At 44.5% G+C, this 19,621-nt stretch overlaps 1 long non-coding RNA gene and 1 pseudogene across 1 annotated transcript; both read left to right on the forward strand.

The window, feature by feature from the left end:
* The first annotated feature begins 246 nt into the window (after window positions 1–246).
* Window positions 247–19,042, forward strand: LOC117763155 (annotated as a pseudogene).
* Window positions 8,027–9,214, forward strand: LOC117763574. Its single transcript, XR_004614185.1, has 3 exons — window positions 8,027–8,430; window positions 8,911–8,981; window positions 9,155–9,214. It is a non-coding gene; the product is annotated as an uncharacterized LOC117763574 (long non-coding RNA).
* Window positions 19,043–19,621: the final 579 nt, after the last annotated feature.

Below are 19,621 nucleotides of genomic sequence, written 5' to 3' on the forward strand. Positions count from 1 at the left end.
AATACAACAGAGATTTGACATTTTGGTCATATTTAGATTCAGCCTCCAACTGCTGGGTGAGGAGCGTTGTCACTTTATTATCACAAACCCCAGAGTCTGGAGCCTTATGAGGAGGAAATCATCACTTTCTTTGTTGCTGTTTTCTACGGTTCTCTTCTGTCTGATGACGTGTCGTCCCGATGATACTTTTCTCTGCCGTTAATCTGCAACTCCTCACAGTCCAGGATTGTGCCTTGACCTTCAGGTGGTGCTGGGTAATCCCGTTAGCCGCAGGCAGCCACTGTGTAAATCCCAGCACACTTGTGCCGGCTGTGGCGCACTCTGGTTCTCCCACCCCACCGGTATGCAGAGGCACCTGTAGACGCACAGGTAAGGAAGTTACCTTAGTTACTCTAAGAAATGCACAAATTCCTGCGTGGATAATTACTACCTGGGTGCAGAACTGGGATCGGTGAAGTTGCAGCAGAAGTGTGGTTTGCAGAAGATAAGAAGAAGTCATTGAGGTATAATAGCTGGGTTTGTGCTCATGTCTGGCTTTATTTCAGGACGGTGACATTTATGAAATGCTGAAGCCTCAATTGAATGAATCCTTCAAAAGGATGTTGATGTAGATGAAGAATTATATCTTCAGGGCCTCCTCCTCCTCATGATTTATGCTGGTTTGAGGATCTTTGGCTGGCGAGGACACACGTCAGAAGTTCGTTCCGGCTGTAGATTAGTTGGAGGACGGAGTGTTGCACTGTTGAATCTAAAGACTTTGAGATTAGGGCCCTGGTTGATCTCTGCTGGTGAAGAGTTTGTCGGGAATCACAAGAGGGATCACAACCACAGATCAAACTGCTTTGTAAAGAAGTTGTGTGTGTGTGTGTGTGTCTGTGGTTGTTCCATAATGAGATTGTAAAATAACAATGTGATAATTTTAACTTGATGTTGCCCCTATTTTTTTTAAACATAAAAAAAAGATTGCCTCATTGAGGAAACTTTAATGCTTCAGTCTTCTGTAATATTTTACATTTGTCATCTCAATTAATCGTGATCCTGTTTTTGGTTTTTCTGTCTCCGGCTCATGAGACATGTCTCCACCCAGCAGACAGACGACAGGAGAGAATCTGCTGCAAGATGCAAACTCAGACCTTTCAGTTTTACATGATCCAAAATACAGGGACATACCTTTTAATAGCAAGTTTTAAATGGACTCCAAACTTACCACCAACCTGTGATAATGGTTAATATTTAGAAACATTCACTGCAGTTGTCGGTTGTCCTGGTTGCTCTTGACCTGCGTTTCCAGGAAATCCTCCAGGTCCAGTAGCTCTTTACCCCTTTGCTGAACTGGATTAGCTCAACCGGCTGATCAACTCTCACAGAGAATAGTACGCACATTTGAGATTAAGCCAGATAAGTGGTGTTCCTGCTCTGCCAGTGTATATCGTGTGCTGCTGCGTCAGTTCGATGTTAATGTGATTCTGGTTCGACCCTGTGTGGAGTCTGCAGCTGAGGCAGATTGTGTTGCTCTGCAGCCTGGGTGAGGTCAACCTCTGCCCCTTTATAGTCTCTGACTTCTGACTCCTGCTGGTTTGCATTCAAGAAAATATCTTAGTCTAGATAACAAACTCATTTATTTATTTATATGTTATATGAGATCCCAACTATACCCGAAAGTTGGTTGTCAGACGTCATCAGCTCCAGTTGAGGGCTCTCAGTCTGAAACGTGAAGAGGCTGCTTCAACGAACCCACGAGGAGAGAGCGAACAGGAATAATCATCAGCGTTATCTACAATGTTTGATGAGGGGCTTGTTCAGAGGCTGACCATGTGTGTGTGTCTGTCTGTGTGTGTGTGTGTGTGTGTGTGTGTACGTGTGTGTTTGTGTGTGTTCAACAGGATGTTTAACTGGGTGGTGAAAGTGGTGCCCCAACCCCCCGAAGCTCCAGATGAACCTGCCAAGACCCCTGCTGTATGACACACACACACACACACACACACACACACACACACACACACACACACACACACACACACGCACACACATCATCATCATCATTATCGCCATCACACATACTTTGTATTTTCAGTGTTTCTCACTCTTTTCTCTCTCTGTCTCTCAGGTTCCCCCCAAAATCAGAGAGGGTGAGAAATACCTTCAGCGTGTTTTATACTATTTGTTCTGCACCTTTACGTATATATGTACATACACATAGTTTTACTGTACATACTGTAAACGTGAGAATGTGTCTAAAACACGAGTATTTTTGTTTTCAGTCATACCTTCAGTGAAGAGTCCTCCACTGAAAAACACAGAGGAAGTTTCAGAAGACAGGTAAATGTGACCCTCCAGTGTGTGTGTGTGTGTGTGTGTGTGTGTGTGTGTGTGTGTGTGTGTGTGTGTGTGTGTGTGTGTGTGTGTCTGTGTGTGTCTGTGTGTGTGTGTGTATGTGTAGACACTCTAACCATCTCTCCTGACCTCCCCTGCAGTCAGGCCCAGACTGGAGTATTAGGCTGGTTGTCTAATGGGTTCGTCAGCGCTCTGCCGCAGCCGTCCAACTCCCCTCGACTCGGCAGGGCCAATGACTCCAGGGTGAGTGGACAGACGTCTGAGTGGACCTGTAGTATATCTGCTTATACAGTAAATCAGGCTGATATTTGGTTTTCAATATAAATCATATTTTCTGTCCTAATGTTTTTCTCGTTCTTATTTCTCCCTCTTGTTCGTCCATCAGACAGAAGATGGAGAAAGGTACTTTACTGATTAGAGAAGTGGAGAATATTTTAAAAAAGAAACACGATCCATCGCAGGCTAAATCGAACGGCTGCTTCTCTCCCGCAGGTCTGGAGTGATCGGCTGGGTCGCTCAGGGTCTGACCAAGGTCCTGCCTCAGCCCGACGACAAGTACAGAGAGACCAACAACGAGGAGCACACGAGGTCAGACCCACTAACAGCCCTCTTCAGGATTTTCTCCTCAGACCGACATAATAGGAGCAACATGCGTAAATGGATAAATTGATTGATTGTCCCAGAGGCTTATCATGATTAATCATGTGTATTCATCTCATAAAGGAAACTACAGGGTGTTTATCCAGGTTTATCTCCTCCATTAACTTTCACTGCTACTTCAACCAGGTTCTTTGACCTTGTTTCCATAGAGCTGCAGTGATAAACATCCTTTTGTTCAGATCAATTGGTGGTGGAATTCAAATATATAAGTTCCAATTGAACTTAAAACTGATCCCAATCGGTTCTCTGTGTCCTTTCTGCTGTTCTAGATCTATGATGTTGAAACAATGCCAGGTACGTTTCTTCATCATGTGTTTAAAATATTTGAAAGTTCATCATGTACAGGGACTAATTTGAGAAGAAATGCATGAACGAATATTTTGAATCTCATTTTTTAGGAAGTAATAATAAAGTTTTGTTACGTTAAAGTAAATTTGCCACTGATCATGGATTTCTCAGTAGTTTTTTCCCCTAACTGAGGTTTCTGATTGGTCCAGATTTCGATCCCCTCCCACACATCCCAGTGGTGGAGCTGGTGTCAGATGACGAGGACGCAGACGCAGAAAGTCTGACCCCCCAGTTCCCCCGAAGTGAGAACAAATCCCCTCTTTACCACACGAGCACAATTATTCAAGCTGGACCTTCACACACCAGCATATGACGACAACATATATATAGCATGTTGTTATGGTGCACACCAGAGTGACACACACACACACACACACACACACACACACACACACACACCACACACACACACACACACACACACCACACACCACACACACACACATACACATCAGAGCAGGCAGTTCAAACTTGTGTCTTTCTCTGTTGCAGTGTGGTGAAGTGGATAAAGGAGATCATCCCTCAGCCAGTTATACTGCCCCCTGGTGCTGTTATGATAGACAATTCACCCAAGGTGTCCCACTCCCGCTCCTCTGTGGACAAAGGTACACACACACACACACACACACACACACACACGTGCAATTAATAACCATAGCACAAACACCACATATATGTCTCTCTCTCTCTTCTCTGCAGTTCTGTCTCCACCACCTGAGTCTCTCAGTGGAATCTCAATCGATACTGACAGCAAAGTTTCCCAGTAGGTTTTTTCTTTCCACAGATTCACTATAGTGTGACTGGTAATTTTATGGAGGGTTCTGTTATATTCCAGTATCCCAGTAACCGTTGAGCCAGCAATCAACAACAGGGGGCTCAAACCGCAGCAACTAAATGGAAATCAGCCGTCGTTCATGTTGTTATCATTTTATTTTAAACGTAAACTTAAAACCTTCCTCCTCAGTCTGGCTTTTGACTAAGAATGGTCTTTTAGACATTCTTTGTTTAATTGATTTATTGTTTATTAACAGTTCACTCTCTTTTATCATTATTGACCACTTTTACTTATTCTTATATCTCTTTTATTTCAACGTCTGTTTACCTCTATTTATAATTTTTATTCTTCTCATCTTTTTAGTTTTTATCTCCATTTTACGGCAATTGTTTTAATAGTTTCTCTTCTTGATTGACAGCTTAAGTACATTGGGTTAATTATATTAATTAATAAGTTGTCTCTCCACAGTGTGGTCGGCTGGTTCATGTCCGGTCTGGGCCTGAAGCTGCCTCAGCCTGCGATTGCCCCCAAAGACGAAATCGAGGTAAATTGTGTGAATAAATGAATGATTGTTGTTTCCTTCCTTCACCTCGTCTTCTGTATTGATCATAATCAGCTCTTACAACTGCTGTTTCTCTTTTCTCCCTCAGTGTGCAGCTCAAGTTCTTCAGAAAGGTGAGTTGAGGCTTCAGTCACTTACAGTTACTTTCCTGTGGTTGTAGAAAACCTTTTCCTGCCGGTACAAAGTGCCACAACTCACAGTTCAGTCAAGTGGATCTTTATCTGTTTTCCCAGAAAATAGAAACAGAAACATCTCTTTAAAAACATGGGGTTCTCTCGCTTCATTCATTCTCCTCTGGATCTGTGTAATATCTGGAAAATGACTGTAAATGTGTTTTCTGTTGAAGCGCCCTCTGGTTTTTTCCCCCCATAGTTTTTGAAGAGTGTTTTGGTCGGGTGGTCGGAGCCTAACTCAGTCCCTCTTCTCCTTCTGTTTCAGGGGGGAAGGCGCTGCGAGCCCCTTAAACAGCAGGAGGAGACGACTGGGGGATGCTCCGATTCCCACACACACACACACACATACACACACACACACACACACACACACACACACACACACACACACACACACACCACACACACAGCCACAGCTGATGTACAACGTGCAGCTCAGTACTGAAACTCTAGGCAGCTTTTAAAGAATATAGAGCTATATTCAACTCACCTTGCTGTACTCAGTACAGTTTGAAAATGAATGTATTACTGCTTCAAATGTGTGCACTGATATTTGCGCTGTAAGTAAAGTGTGTACTGTTTAGTCTGTAGGTGAATCTATGTGTTGATGTCTGTGAATTTGCACATTTTCTGTTTGACAGAAATATTTAGTGATTGACATATTTGACATTACTGTAGGTTTAATGCACGAATGGCTGCAGACGTTACATCTCTCTGGTGCTGTGCTTTAGCCAATGGAAATGTACACTATGTATATTCATGTTGCCATTTTCATATCCAGAAACAGAACATATTCAGGAACAAAGGCGATGTACCGGTCATGCATTTAAATGTAGTCTCTTCTTTTCCCGACCGAAATCCAGAAATATTGATTAAATGGCAGCTATTTAAATGTGCTATTGTATTATCTTTATATAAACTTATTTATCAATAGTTTACATTTACTTTAGGAGGAAAATAGACTAATTTTCGTATTCCTTCAAATCTATATTTTTTTGTTCAAGCAAAGTTGAGTTCAGTTCAGGGTCTTGACCATTTGTCAGTACGTGTAATATTTGAGGGTTTAAGTGAAGTTGTATGAGTACTACATGCAGGATGAGGCCCAAATGTGATCCACTTGATTTGTATCCAAGGCCTTGAACTGTGACCTGTGGTGTTTGTTCCCGGGGGTTGACCTGATTTGTAAGAATTTAAAACGTTTTTTTGACTGTGGAGCAGATGAAGTGGTAGAACACGTCAGTATAACGCTGTGATGTAAACACACTGCAGGAATAATAAAGATTCAGTGTGGAATGAATTATGTGGTGGTTTTTATCGATAGACAATTTCAAAAAGCACATTTATTTACCTCCAGGAGTCGTCAACATCTCGACCTGAACTACTGATAGAGCAAGTAGAGACCAGACTGTAAATAAAGATGGACAACATGTCGCCTCCTCCTCTCAAATGAAGCCCAAATAGACCTGATACGAACGCTGCCATCTTGCACTGATGACCTCATTTGGAGTCTAGGTAGGGATTGAGGAGCCGCCATGTTGTCCATCTTTATCTACAGTCTATGGTACCAATCACATAAGCTGCTTTCAGACTGAACTCTGGACTTTCTGAATGCAAATGCATGAGTCCAGTTGCTGCAGACGTTGAGTCGGTTGCTACAGACGTTGAGTCGGTTGCTACAGACGTTGAGTCGGTTGCTACAGACGTTGAGTCGGTTGCTACAGACGTTCTCCAGAGTTTCCAGGTGAGGATCCAGCAGGATTACGTCCGGAGAGAATTCACCAGCTACAAGACTTTGATTATGAGGGTCCTGACATGTGACGGATGCAAAACAAAACAAAAAACAAAATGTGGTGAAGATGTCATTTTGGAAAGATTGATGATTACATACTTTATGTGTCCAAATAGACCTTTTACCATCCAAATCCCAAACTAAATCCATACCCCAGTGCATCTATTGCCACTCACAAGTCGACCGTTGTCGCCCTCACAGCTTCATCCAAACTCAAACCTGACATGGTCCTAGAAGACGTGGACTCAGACAACGAGGGTCATCACAGACCTGCACCACCGTCCACATTGTTGACTCCCCCATCACCGGCGACAAGCCAGCAGCAGGACACGATGCAGCAGACGCACTGCAGTTCACTGCCGGCGGCGCCCATCCCGGCCCAGGGTGCAGGCTGATGCCAATCCAGTGCCAGGAGGACTTCAGAGAACTCGACGAAGATATCTCAGGAAGATGCCGAGACTCAGACAGGCCGCTGGACGCCGTTTATTGAGAGCATCAAGAGGGAGGCTGAAGATTCGGCCTTTGCTACCATGGAGGAACGGTAAGAGGGTCACAACCAATCGTTTGACTTGGCTAATAAACGTGTTCTTTTCTGTGGTATCTAAAGTCTAAAGCTATAAGAGAGAAGAAATCCTAAATTGAATTTTCCCCCATTATAACACTGACTTCACAACATGAATCATATCAGTGTTGTCCATGTCGTTCTCTAGTCTGCTGGTGGAGCGCGTGGAGATGACCCGTGTGGCCGAGGAGGTGGCCAGTCACGCGGCTGAGATGGCCGTCAGACAGATGGCCAGTGAGGGACACTCCATCAGGCTCTCGCTGGACAGTGCAGAGCGGCTGGAGGTGAGCCTGACGACGCTGAGTAAGACATGTGCCCATGAGAGGAGAGAGAGAGAGAGAGAGAGAGAGAGAGAGAGAGAAGAGAGAGAGAGAGAGAGAGAGAGAGAGAGAGGTGTCTTTTTTGATAATTTATGGTTCTAGTGTAAAATATCAAGCCTCAATTACACTTCTTTGTCACAAGGGTTTGATAACATCATAATTTTTTTTAAATATCAGCCGATATATTAGTATTGGAATTTTATTTCTCCCTAAAATCGATATTGGCATCGACCCCCAAAAGGAAAAATGCAAATCCAGCTCTACTGCATAAGCTGCTGCTGAAGTTTTATTGTTTATTTGCACACTTTATCTCACAGAATAATAACATAAATTTTTTCAACATATATCCTTTTATATCTCTAAATTTCTATCATTTCTATATTTTAAAATTTGTATACGTCTATATCTTTATATTTGAATGGTCTTTTTCCTTATTTATTACAATTTCCTAAATCTCAGACTGTGCCGCTGCAGTTTTGTCGTCTGCAGCTGCACAGTTGTCAAATAAAGAATCTTGCAGTCAAACTTCGCTCCGTCACGCTGATCCAGCTCCAGATGAACGAGCTGTCGTTGGCTCTGGCTCCAAATCCCGTGGGTTCTCGTTATGTGATCTCTGCCTCAGCATCACAGTCTGTGTGGCATCACACCGCCTCACCATAGCAACCACAGCTTCCCATGGCAACATGTGTGCCGTCCCCCTCTCCCCCTCTCAGCCGTTCCTCTGGTAACACCTGCTCGCTGCTTCAGGAGGAACAGGGAACATGACAGGCGGAGATGTTACGGAACATTGTCCCTGTTGTTTTTCTAACATTTACAAAGTCGCCTGAACTGGTTCATGAGCTGGTGTCACTTTGATGCTCGTGGACATTTTCAGTTTGGACTGTTGACGATTAACGCGTGTGAACAAGTGAGTATCTGATGAGAGAGCGTCGTGTTTAGATAATGGGCTGATATGTTATTGTGTTATTAATTCTTATTTAACTCGTTATCATCCTGATGTAAACAGATTATATAAGCTTGACCGACAGGTGATCACCGAGACGTTGTGATAACACTAGAGAGGAAACAGTAACTAGGCTACGAGGTCACAGTGAGGCGAGGTCATACTTCTCAGTTTTCTATTATCAGGTTGAAAGTGTTTTAGTTTTACAAAACGTGATACAGCTTTAAAAAATCTATCGTGTTTTTTGTTTTTGCTATTTTGTGACATCTGTCCCATCCTCCCTTATCCTTTCTTGATCCGTCCTCTCCTCTCCTCTCCTCTCCTCTCCTCCCTCTCCTCCCTCTCCTCTCCTCCCTCTCCTCTCCTCTCCTCCCTCTCCTCTCCTCTCCTCTCCTCTCCTCTCCTCTCCTCTCCTCTCCTCTCCTCTCCTCTCCTGTCTTGCAGAAATGAAGAGAGTCTTGCAGAGGACGATGAAGACCTAGAAGAGGCTGTGGTACCTACCTTATTAGAACTAGGTATAAAGATACATATACATATAACCTGCGTGCACCACTGCACGTGTTGTTCTTGCAGTTTTTTCAGTTTTCTCCTCCCAAAGGTGAAAGTCACAAACTCTAAGTAGACAGCAGAATACTCTGTAGTCCAAGTACACTCTATAGATTCTAAATATCTGTTAATCGCCATCTAGAGCTACAGGAGGATGCAGAGCCACAGCGGACGTCCCCCTCCCCACCTCCAAGTCCTGAACCCGTTAAGATCTCTGAACCAGAGCCAAAACCTGAGCCAGAACCTGAACCTGAATCAGAACCAGAACCAGAACCAGAACCAGAACCAGAAGCAGTGACTAAGACCCATGAAGCCAAATCCAACGCTCAGCCTGTGACGCAGCAGCCACAGAAAGCAGAGCCAATCGGAGAAGTCACTGACGCTGACAAAGCTGCAGAGAAAGTAAGAACAGAAAGAAAAAAATTAACAATACAATAAATGACATTAAATAAGCATTTTCCAGAATGTAACTGTTGCAACCTATGCTTTGTTTTTTGTAGGAGGAGGAAGATACTGGGGATGACTGTGGTGGTATGTCTTAGCTTTTTTTTCATCCAGAAAATCTTTCTCAACACAGATTATATTGCTGCTGTTAGAGTCAGATCACTGCTGGTTGAGGTATATTGAACTCAGAAGCTGCTTAATTGTCATTCGACACACTTTTCTACACCCAGACCAGCACGACTGTATTTTACTCCATCACAGCCATGAGCCAGGAGGGGTCGAGCAAATCAATGCACATCACTACATCACAAAATAATTTTCTTTATCTGAAAGAACTTAGTAAATCATATGGGCAGTGTTTTCATTGTCAGAGAGAGGTTGTAAAAACACTTTTGATTTCATTATTAAACTGCAGCAGGTCAGAGGTCGTGACCCGAGTCCGTCATACGTGGCCCAGGACACAAGATTGTGGCCTCATGCGTCCTGGACCATCTCTGAATGTGATCAGATCAGACTGGATGTTAGAACCAGGTCTGAACAGGGTCCCTGTCAGTCAGGCTGATATCAGTAGATCTGGGGACTGTGGGTGTGAACATTATCTGATTGTGACATTGTACTACTACTACTGTTAGTACTTTGCTGTCTGACCGAGTCAATCTCCCATCATGCTTCTGTTCTGCCTGACTGTGTATCTGCGTATCCTCCTGTCTCTTCCATAGCTCCAGTCAGCTGTGATACATTTAAGAGCTGCCTGATGCGCATTCCTCACACCTCCGAGTGCCTCGGCAATATCAACGCGTTCTTCAAAGAGAACGGCATCTCCCCCCCGAAAATACCATCCATGCCCAAGCTACCCACCCAGTTCTCTGATGTGACCCAGTACTTGCCCTCCCTCCCCCCTGAATTACGCCAGGAGTTCTCCCAGATCAGACTCACGCAGATCCCCCGAAACATCTCGCAGTACCTGACCGACTGTTTGCCCAAAAGCTCGGAGGGTTCGGCCGACTCCACTCTGTCCAGTCTCACCCAGAGCCTCTCAAGCATCCCGCAGAAGCTCTCCCAGTTCCCCACCCGGACGCAGCAGTACTTCAGCAACGTCCGGAACCGCCTCAACAGCCTTATGCCTCAAGATGCCTAAGAAACAACAACAGCAAAAACAGAAGAAAGACAAGAACCCGCAAGACGTAGAACTCAACCGGCTCGTCCGACACTCCCCTCTCTCTCCTCCTCACCATCCTCACCTCCGGTCCCGCTCCCCGTCTCCATCCTCCCCCAATGGTAGCACCCTCGAGTTGCCCAATGTGCCGTCCTATCCGCGCCTGCCACCGATTGTCAGTCCCCCGTCAAAGCAGCTCAACGCCACATCCCGCCAGCTGTCGGGTCTGTCCAACCCGGCCTTCTTCATCGAAGATGACTCAGACGTTTCGCCAGTCAGACCCGCAGGTGAATCTGCAACAGTAGAAAGTTAATTGTCTTCGTGTGATTCCTTGAACACTGTGAACATTTATGAACTCAGTCACATCTGATACATGAAATCAAATTGATAAGTCAACTAACTCTGATGTTTAATTAACATCTAATTGACACATCGACAAAGAAATTAGAAGCTGAGTTCAAATGTCACAGCAAATTCACAAAATGCTTGTTTTGGTGTCGTGGTTGTGGGTTTTGTATCAGTTTGCGTTTCCCTTGTCCTGTCGTGTTTCAAGAAATCTTACTAACATTATTAAGTTTGATCAGTTGCGCTCTGAAGGAAAGAAATTAGTGTTCTAGATAAAAAACATTTTATGTAAAGGGAGACATTTAGGACCTTTAATTCGTGTTATCACTAGATTTATTTATGACTTGGCAGAACTTTTATTTCCACAAAAACTATATAAACACAATAGAAGAGAGAAAAACTGAAAAAGCATCATGTCTCCTATAAAGAAGCCGGAAATCTGCCAGTGTACCATGATTCATAAGAGTCAGACTCATGTGATAAATGTCCTCTCAGCCGTCGGTCTTATTCATGAGGGACCAGTTTAGAGGTGGATCCGCTTGTTACGCAGGACATGCAACATTATGGTACATTACATCTGGACTCAATGACAATAAATGTCTGTCTCCCTCTCCAGAGAGCTCCAGCCTCAGCATTCGTCCAGCCGTCAATGTGGAGGACGTGGACTCAGACCATGAGAGAAAAGGAGAAGGAGCAGGAGGAGGAAGAGGAGGAAGAGGAGGAAGAGGAGGAAGAGGAGGAGGGGAGGAACAGAGTGCTATCCCCAAAATCCTCACCCCACAGGACCCCAAATTTACAACCCTCACTGTCCCTGTGACCCCGTCTGGAGGTCGTCAGAGGTGAGAAATCGCTGCAAGTCACAAATTATAGAGAATATGAAACATTTTACTGTTACCTTGGGGTTTATATGTGAAGACAACAGTGGTGTAGGTGTCATTGTTTAACAGACCTTTAACCATTGACGTCCTTTCTTCTCCCCACGCTTTGCATCCACAGTAAAGGAGATAAAGAGTAAGGAACCTGCATGGACTGAGATGTAGTAGCCTCCAGTGGACAGTGTGCTTTTCATTTACAAATACACACGTGCATAACTTTTTATAAGACGTTTGTCATGGTGTGTGCAAGTGAAGCATTTTCATCCAAAAGGAGAGCGAATCAAATATTTATGACGATATTTCTGGCAAAATCTAACAAAAACTAAGAATTTCTGAAACAACATAATTAAGTTTCTCATTTTGGAACGAATCGCTTCCCAGTTTCCCAGTTTGGTGCTGAAACACCCTCCTCTGTTCCTCCTACATACTGAAGCCAGTATATCGCTGACCTGCAGAAACCATGTGTGTACAACAAGTAAAATGTTTTATGAAAATCGAGACTTTCATAAAAACTACAACTACAAACGACAATCAGAGCAGAGGCAATCACACGCACAGACACACACGTTGTTAATGCAGAACAAGTGAAGCTGGAAGGTGTTTCTGAGTCACTGAGTGGTTCTTGTCTTGTGTTCTTGTGTTGTTGTTGTTGTGCTGTTCTTTTGTGTGAAGTGTGAAAGAAATGTTTAATTTTGCACAGCATCTACAGACTCGTGTGCTTTTTGTCCACTGCATGGCATTTTGAAGTAGCGTAGCAAAAAGTCAATAAAACGATGCATCACGATCTTGCACTTGCATCATCAATGTGTCTCTGTAGAGAACTGGAGGTGATTATGTCTTCACTTGTTTTCTGGATTAACCGTTGTGCACGCACAAACACACACACGCACACACACACACTCTCTCTCTCCCTGTCTTTCTTTCATGAACACACACTCACTCTCTCACCTGCTCTGGCCCTGTCAGCAGTAGTGGAAGGAATCATAGGACCATCTGGACAAAGATGTAAGATATACAACCTTTATTAAATATCAATCATTAGTGTCCATCCATCTTTTTCATCCACACATTGTGCTGCTCCGTGATTATCCATCAACATTCATTCATTAAATCCCTGATTTATTCCATCATCTGAATGGAGAAGTTTTACTCATTCATTCATTCCATTTTAATTTCAGTCTACATTAATCTGCCATTTTCTCACAGTCACAAACACATGTGGTTTTTCTTGTTGTTTTACTTTTGCCTTTGACAAAGTTTGTCATTTTTTTGACACAACACTGTCTTTTTAGAATTTACAAATACCACTTCACATCGTGTATGAAGTGCCACAGAAATAGTAATAGTTGTAAAATAATTGTTACTAATAATTGTATTATATATAGTTATATATAGTTTAGTTTAATGGGAATAAAAAATAGGGAATTATAAAACAATTTACAGGAAAAATCGTTAAATTGTTCATATTGAAAATGGGTTTACAAAAACAACACGTGAAACCCAATGTCAGTAAAGTATCTCTGATTCTGATCTAATTGGACAATTTGTTATGAATGAATGAAATGCGTTAATATGACACTTGTCTGTAAATCACACAGGAGAAGCAGCACCGTCTCAATGCTGAACCAATGATGTCACTGTTTATATTACTACTTTAACAGCAGGAAGCTTCAATCTCAAAGTGAAGATGACGAGGATGAAGGAAACTTCCCAGCCAGGGCCTGGCCCAGCCAGACCAGCCTGCACGACACAGATGACGTGTGAGTACTCCACACACACACACACACACACACACACACACACACACACACCACACACACACACACACACACACACACACATGCACACAGACACACACACACATCTGATTTTATCTCTGACTTCATTTCACAGTCTGAAAGAACGTCCGGCAGTCCTCGGCCGTCAGACCAGCACGGTGGTGAACGATCGGCTGCAGGAGCTGGTGGCGGATGTTTAAAGAGAGAACAGAAGGCCAAGGAGAAACTCATTGACCCTGACAGCTCAGACGAAGACAGCACCGTCCCCTGTGAGTCTGAGCTTTTTCTTTTCCTCATGCAAATGTCAGACTCGGGTTCCAAAGTTCATCCACGAATGTACATGTTCAATCATTCTTTTGTCTCCCCTTCGTCCCGTCTCCCCTCCTTCCAGCACCTCCTCAGCCGGCTCCTGCAGGGCAGCTGCTGGTGGGAGAGAAGGAGGCACAGGCAGGTCCATCAGGAGGAAGAGGAGGAGGAGAAGAAGGAGGAGTGGAGAGTGAGGCGGAGGAGGAGCAGGCGAGGGGCTGCTGCAATGGGAAAGCTCCTCGGTGCATTCTTGCCTGTTTTCACTATCGTTTCCCTGCCAGCATCGACGCCTTCACCAGTGAGAATCCAGCCGAATACTCCACCTTCTCCAGAACTCACAATGCAGAAGAGTCTGCTTCATGCAAAATACTTAGTCAATGTCTTTACTTTTCAGCCACAAAGTTCTGATCCCATTTGAAACAGAAAGAAATATGTCCTGACCCTAAGTACAGCACAAGGGAGAAAACACAATAAATACACACAAAAATATATATAGAATGAAACATCTATGTAAGTGATGATGGAAAATAATAGAAAATTGCTACTTCAGTTCACTTTCTAATTTCATAAACTGCGGCATATTTCACAGAACTTATTTACTACTACTTCATTACTACAGAATGAGGACACCTCCCTCTCCCTCCCTCCCTCACCTCTCCTCCCTCTCCTCTCCCTGCAGACCTGATGTATGTGCTGTGGATGTTCCTGGTTTCTCTCGCGTGGAACTGGAACGCCTGGTTCATCCCCGTGCGCTGGGCCTTCCCCTATCAGACTCCGGACAACATTTACTACTGGCTGCTGACCGACTACCTGTGTGACCTCATCTACATCCTGGACATCACCATCTTCCAGCCACGTCTGCAGTTTGTTCGTGGGGGGGACATCGTGGTGAGTGTGGCACGAGAAGCTCCGGCTCTATCTTGTGGTGGGACCATAGACTGTTTATAAAGATGGACGACAAAACCGCTCCTGGTGGCTGGCTGGGAATTGGGTAATTCACCCTGCCTCCCCAGTGTCAGTGGATTATCTGGCTCCAAATGACGTCTTCTGTGAAAGATGGTAACGTTCTTATGGCTTCATTTCTAGATAGTGAGAAGAAGTGGACACGTGTCGTCCATCTTTATTTACAGTCTACGTGTGGGACTAACAGAAGTTCCTCTGTCAGAGACTTTCTCTTATGAAACATTCCCTGTGACATTTACATTACTATACTTTAATTTGTTCACGTGATTATTGATCTGTAATTGTTTTGTTCTCTTGACAGAGCGACAAAAAGGACATGAGAAAGAATTACATGAAGACCAAACGCTTCAAGGTAAATGACTATAAAAGTATCAGTCTGTTCGTTTTCTCTACTCTTATATAGAGTAATCAATCATCAGAGCAGTTTGATCAGACGGGGATTTTACCCTCCTGCTTTTCAGTTTGATGTCGCCAGCCTCGTTCCCCTGGAGCTCTTCTACTTCAAGACCGGCATCAACCCCCTGCTCCGTTTACCACGGCTGCTGAAGGTGAGGCTCTGATTCTTATATCATATATCATATCTCTATATTACGAATCAAAACATACACTCGTACTTTTCATTGAATTTCTTTTGAGGACAAACATAAGAGAACCTGCATCTTTCTTCCATCTATTTTCTTTCTTATTTTTTCTGTTCTCTCTCTTCATCCAGATCAACTCCTTCTTCGAGTTCAACGAGCGTCTGGAGGCCATCTTGACTAAAGCCTACATCTACAGGTGGGCTGCAGACTAATGTAAATACTTTCCTGTTCTGTTCTTCCTCCTCATTACATCCTGGTGAACTACTGACAGGAACCATGAGCACTGAAATCTGTTCTCTCACCTTCACCTCTGTATCCTGGGGACACAGTTTCCATACAGCTGATGTAATATCTGGATTTCAGTGCATTCACATGTTCCACTGTCTCACTGTCTTTCAGGGTGATCGTACCACCACCTATCTTCTGTACTGTCTCCACTGTAACGCCTGTCTCTACTACTGGGGCTCGCCTTCACAGGACTGGGTTCCACTAAGTGGGTTTACAATGGAGAGGGCAACAGGTTGGTGGAACAAAACACACACACACAAATCAACGAAAGGTTTTGGATGGAAGGAGGTTTAAGGGGTTTAAGACAAGCAAAGTGCAGAGAGGAAGATGTTGTTTCTGAAACCCTCTTGTTTGTGTGATCGCACCGTGGCCGTTTTCTCACGGCGCAGGACTGGAGTGTTCAGGCGTGGAGGCAAACACCACTGAAGCAGAGACGATCGTCAGAAGTCAGCAAGCGTGTCACATTAGAATTTGGCTTCTAGCACTTTTTAGCATTTTTTTTTAAGTTTAGCCGGCTCTTACTTGCTTTTCCAGGATTCCCAGAGCTTTAACTAGTAAACTGGAGCAGGGTCATTCCTCAACGACACCTCTAATCACCTGTCATTACATACCCGGCCCGTCCCTCCATCTTCATCCCTCCCTCTACACTTCCCTTCATCCTTTTACCCCCTCTTCCCTCGTCCCTCGTCCCTTCCTGTTCAGTTTGGTACATATTTGCACATCCCATTCTGTCTACTGCCTGAGGGTCCCCGTAATCAGCTCAAGCTGAATCATGCCCCATGGACCCCCCCCCCCCCCCCCCCCACACACACACACACACACACACTGAGTCTCTGTCCATCCAGTCTTCTGTGCACCGTCCTGAATCTTCATCTCCACTCAACATCCAGTCATCTGATGAATCAATTTTCCTTTAAAAAACTTTGAATTACAGATTTTTTGTGGCATGGTCCAAAACTGCTCATTGAGTCGCACACAGATTCCCCTGATGAACACCCTCCCTACCCCTATTTTAGTTTCACCTTTTGACATTAGTTTTGCAGCTGATTAAAATCCCTTAATGATTCCAAGACATGATCTTTGTTCTTTCCCTTTGCTCAGTTACATTCGCTGTTACTACTTTGCGGTGAAGACCCTGATCACCATCGGAGGTCTACCAGACCCCACCACCCTGTTTGAGATCGTCTTTCAGCTGATCAACTACTTTGTTGGAGTCTTTGCCTTCTCTATCATGATAGGACAGGTAGATCTATCTCACATTAAAAGCTGCAGTGTGTTATTGAATAGCTTTGCACAATAATGGTGTTAAATTGTCTTTCTCAGATGCGTGATGTGGTCGGTGCAGCCACCGCGGGTCAGACCTACTACCGCACGTGCATGGACAACACTATTAAATACATGTCGTCATACCGCATCCCTAAAGACGTCCAGAACCGCGTGAAGACCTGGTACAACTACACCTGGCAGTCTCAAGGCATGCTGGGTAAGGAGAACAAACAGAGCGTGCACGTTCATGTACATCCGAGCTTTCAGTCACACTCCTGTTGTTTTCCATCCAGACGAGCAGGAGCTGCTGTGTCAGCTGCCGGATAAAATGCGTCTGGACATTGCTATAGATGTCAACTACTCCATCGTGAGCAAAGTCCCACTGTTCCAGGTATGGATTAATAAAGAATTGTATTTTCTAAAACTTCCAGTAAAGAAAGTCAAGTCCAGTTGTGTTATGGTGCTTGTGTACCCGTCATATTGCAGTAAGATGCACTATAGAGACTGGTGGACAGTGTAGCTTCAGAAACAATACTCTAGTTTGGTCTGATTTCCCTCTTGCAGGGTTGTGACAGACAGATGATCTTTGATATGCTGAAAAGCCTTCGCTCTGTCGTCTACCTGCCAGGAGACTACGTCTGCAAGAAGGTACAAACCGGCCTGTGTTTGATTTGTGGAAGACTTGTGTCCGTCTCTTCCTCTCATCATCTGACTCTCTCTCTCTCTCTCCTCTGTTTCTCAGGGTGAGGTGGGGCGGGAGATGTACATCATTAAAGCGGGGGAGGTGCAGGTGGTTGGGGGACCTGATGGGAAGACGTGTTCGTCACTCTCAGAGCAGGATCCGTTTTCGGAGAGATCAGGTACGAAGGTTTTCAAGCCTTGAATCGCAGACCAAAAAAAACTGCTTTAATCTACGGATACATATATCACATGTTTGCATTCATGTCACTTTCAATGCACTTGAAAAGGTAATTTCTAACATTTCTGATTGATTTGATTTGTCAATGACTGGTGTTATATCAATCAAGTTTGATTGACTGATTGAAATCAGTAAATATGACACACAAGTGTCCTGATCAGGTTCCATTTGCTGCCCTGAAACTTCTATTTAAACGTGATTTTAAACCATGTGAACATCTCTCCTCTCTCACTGATTGGCAGTTTGCTTTCAGTAGGCGGGGGTAATAGGCGCACAGCCAATGTGATTGCTCATGGATTTGCCAATCTCTTCATTCTGGACAAGAAAGACCTGAACGAGATCCTGGTCCACTACCCCGAGTCCAAGAAACTGCTCCGCAAGAAGGCCAGGTTAAACATAACCACACAGAAATGATTGTCTCTGTCCTCTGTCTGTCCCGTGTCCGAACTGTACGACTTCCCCATGGATTCCACTGCTTTGGCTGCATGTTTGTACTTCTTACCATCTGACTGAAGTCATTGTCTCAACCACAGGAAGATGCTGACCAAGGGAAAGAAACCTGAGCCCAAAGAAGAGGCGAAGGAAGCACCTCAGGCACCGTCGACTGCCGTCAGGCCGGAGACTCCCAGACTGCTGAGAGCCGCCCTGGAGATGACCGAGAAGTCGACTGGACTGAAAGGAGCTCTGGCTGAAGTCAGAGAGAGGACCAACAAGTCCTTCATCTCATTACATGTGAATAAAATAATGAACGTGCTGCAATAAAAACAATGAGGGAGTACGTATGTCACAGACACACAAAGCATTAATTATTCTCTCCTCTTTCAGCCCTCCATCGCTTCCTCCATGCCTCCTCCGTCTCCCACCTCCAGCTCTGGACCCGACAGAGACGGGGACACGCCCTCACCCGTCTTTGCCGGCTCTGCGACATTTCGCTCTGCTTCCCGCTGCCATAGCAACGGCTCTTTGGGGCCTCGCTCCGCATCACAGTGCTGCAGCCACGCAGACGAAACGCTCGCCACAGACCAAAGCGAAGAGGACGTCTGTGAGGACGAAGGGAGCGAGGCCGAGAAGAGGAAAGGTCGGAGGAGTTAGGAAGGAAGGGGAGCGAGGTGAGGAAGGTGGGGGCAGAGAAAAACACATGTGGGTGCAAGAAGATGGAGGAAAATGGAGGAATTATCAGGGAATAAAGAAACTGCTTTGAGAGTGAAAGACAGAAGAGGTGAAGTAAATGAAGACGTTCATAAGCTGTTATGTCTCATTCTCAGACGCATCTGATTGTGTCACTTCAAAGAATCAAGTCCTTTTTCACCCATGATGCACTTAATCCCTTTTGTGCATTATCACCCAGGATTTACAGGAAGCCACGCCTCTGCAATCAACCCATAAACTTAAATAGCTGATATGTTTTGTTACGTGTGTCGTATATCAGCGATGTCTCGTCGCTCTGGACCACGGGAAAAACCTCCACCTTTATCCGTCTCATTATGAGTTCATCTAATGTAAGGAACAAGCCATCCCTCGTCTGGTGTCGTACTGAGTTCAAACAACTGAATTCATCGGAGCCGCGATGAGTGAATTCTGTGTTGGATGCAAAGGCTCCTAAAAAGTGAAGCCAAACTTCTCTGATCGCCCCCTGGTGGCTGGCTGCATGTCAGTAGACGGGGATTGGGCCAAACTGAAAAGTCAAA

The sequence above is a fragment of the Hippoglossus hippoglossus genome, chromosome 6, assembly GCF_009819705.1.
Source record: "Hippoglossus hippoglossus isolate fHipHip1 chromosome 6, fHipHip1.pri, whole genome shotgun sequence".
NCBI lineage: Eukaryota > Metazoa > Chordata > Actinopteri > Pleuronectiformes > Pleuronectidae > Hippoglossus > Hippoglossus hippoglossus.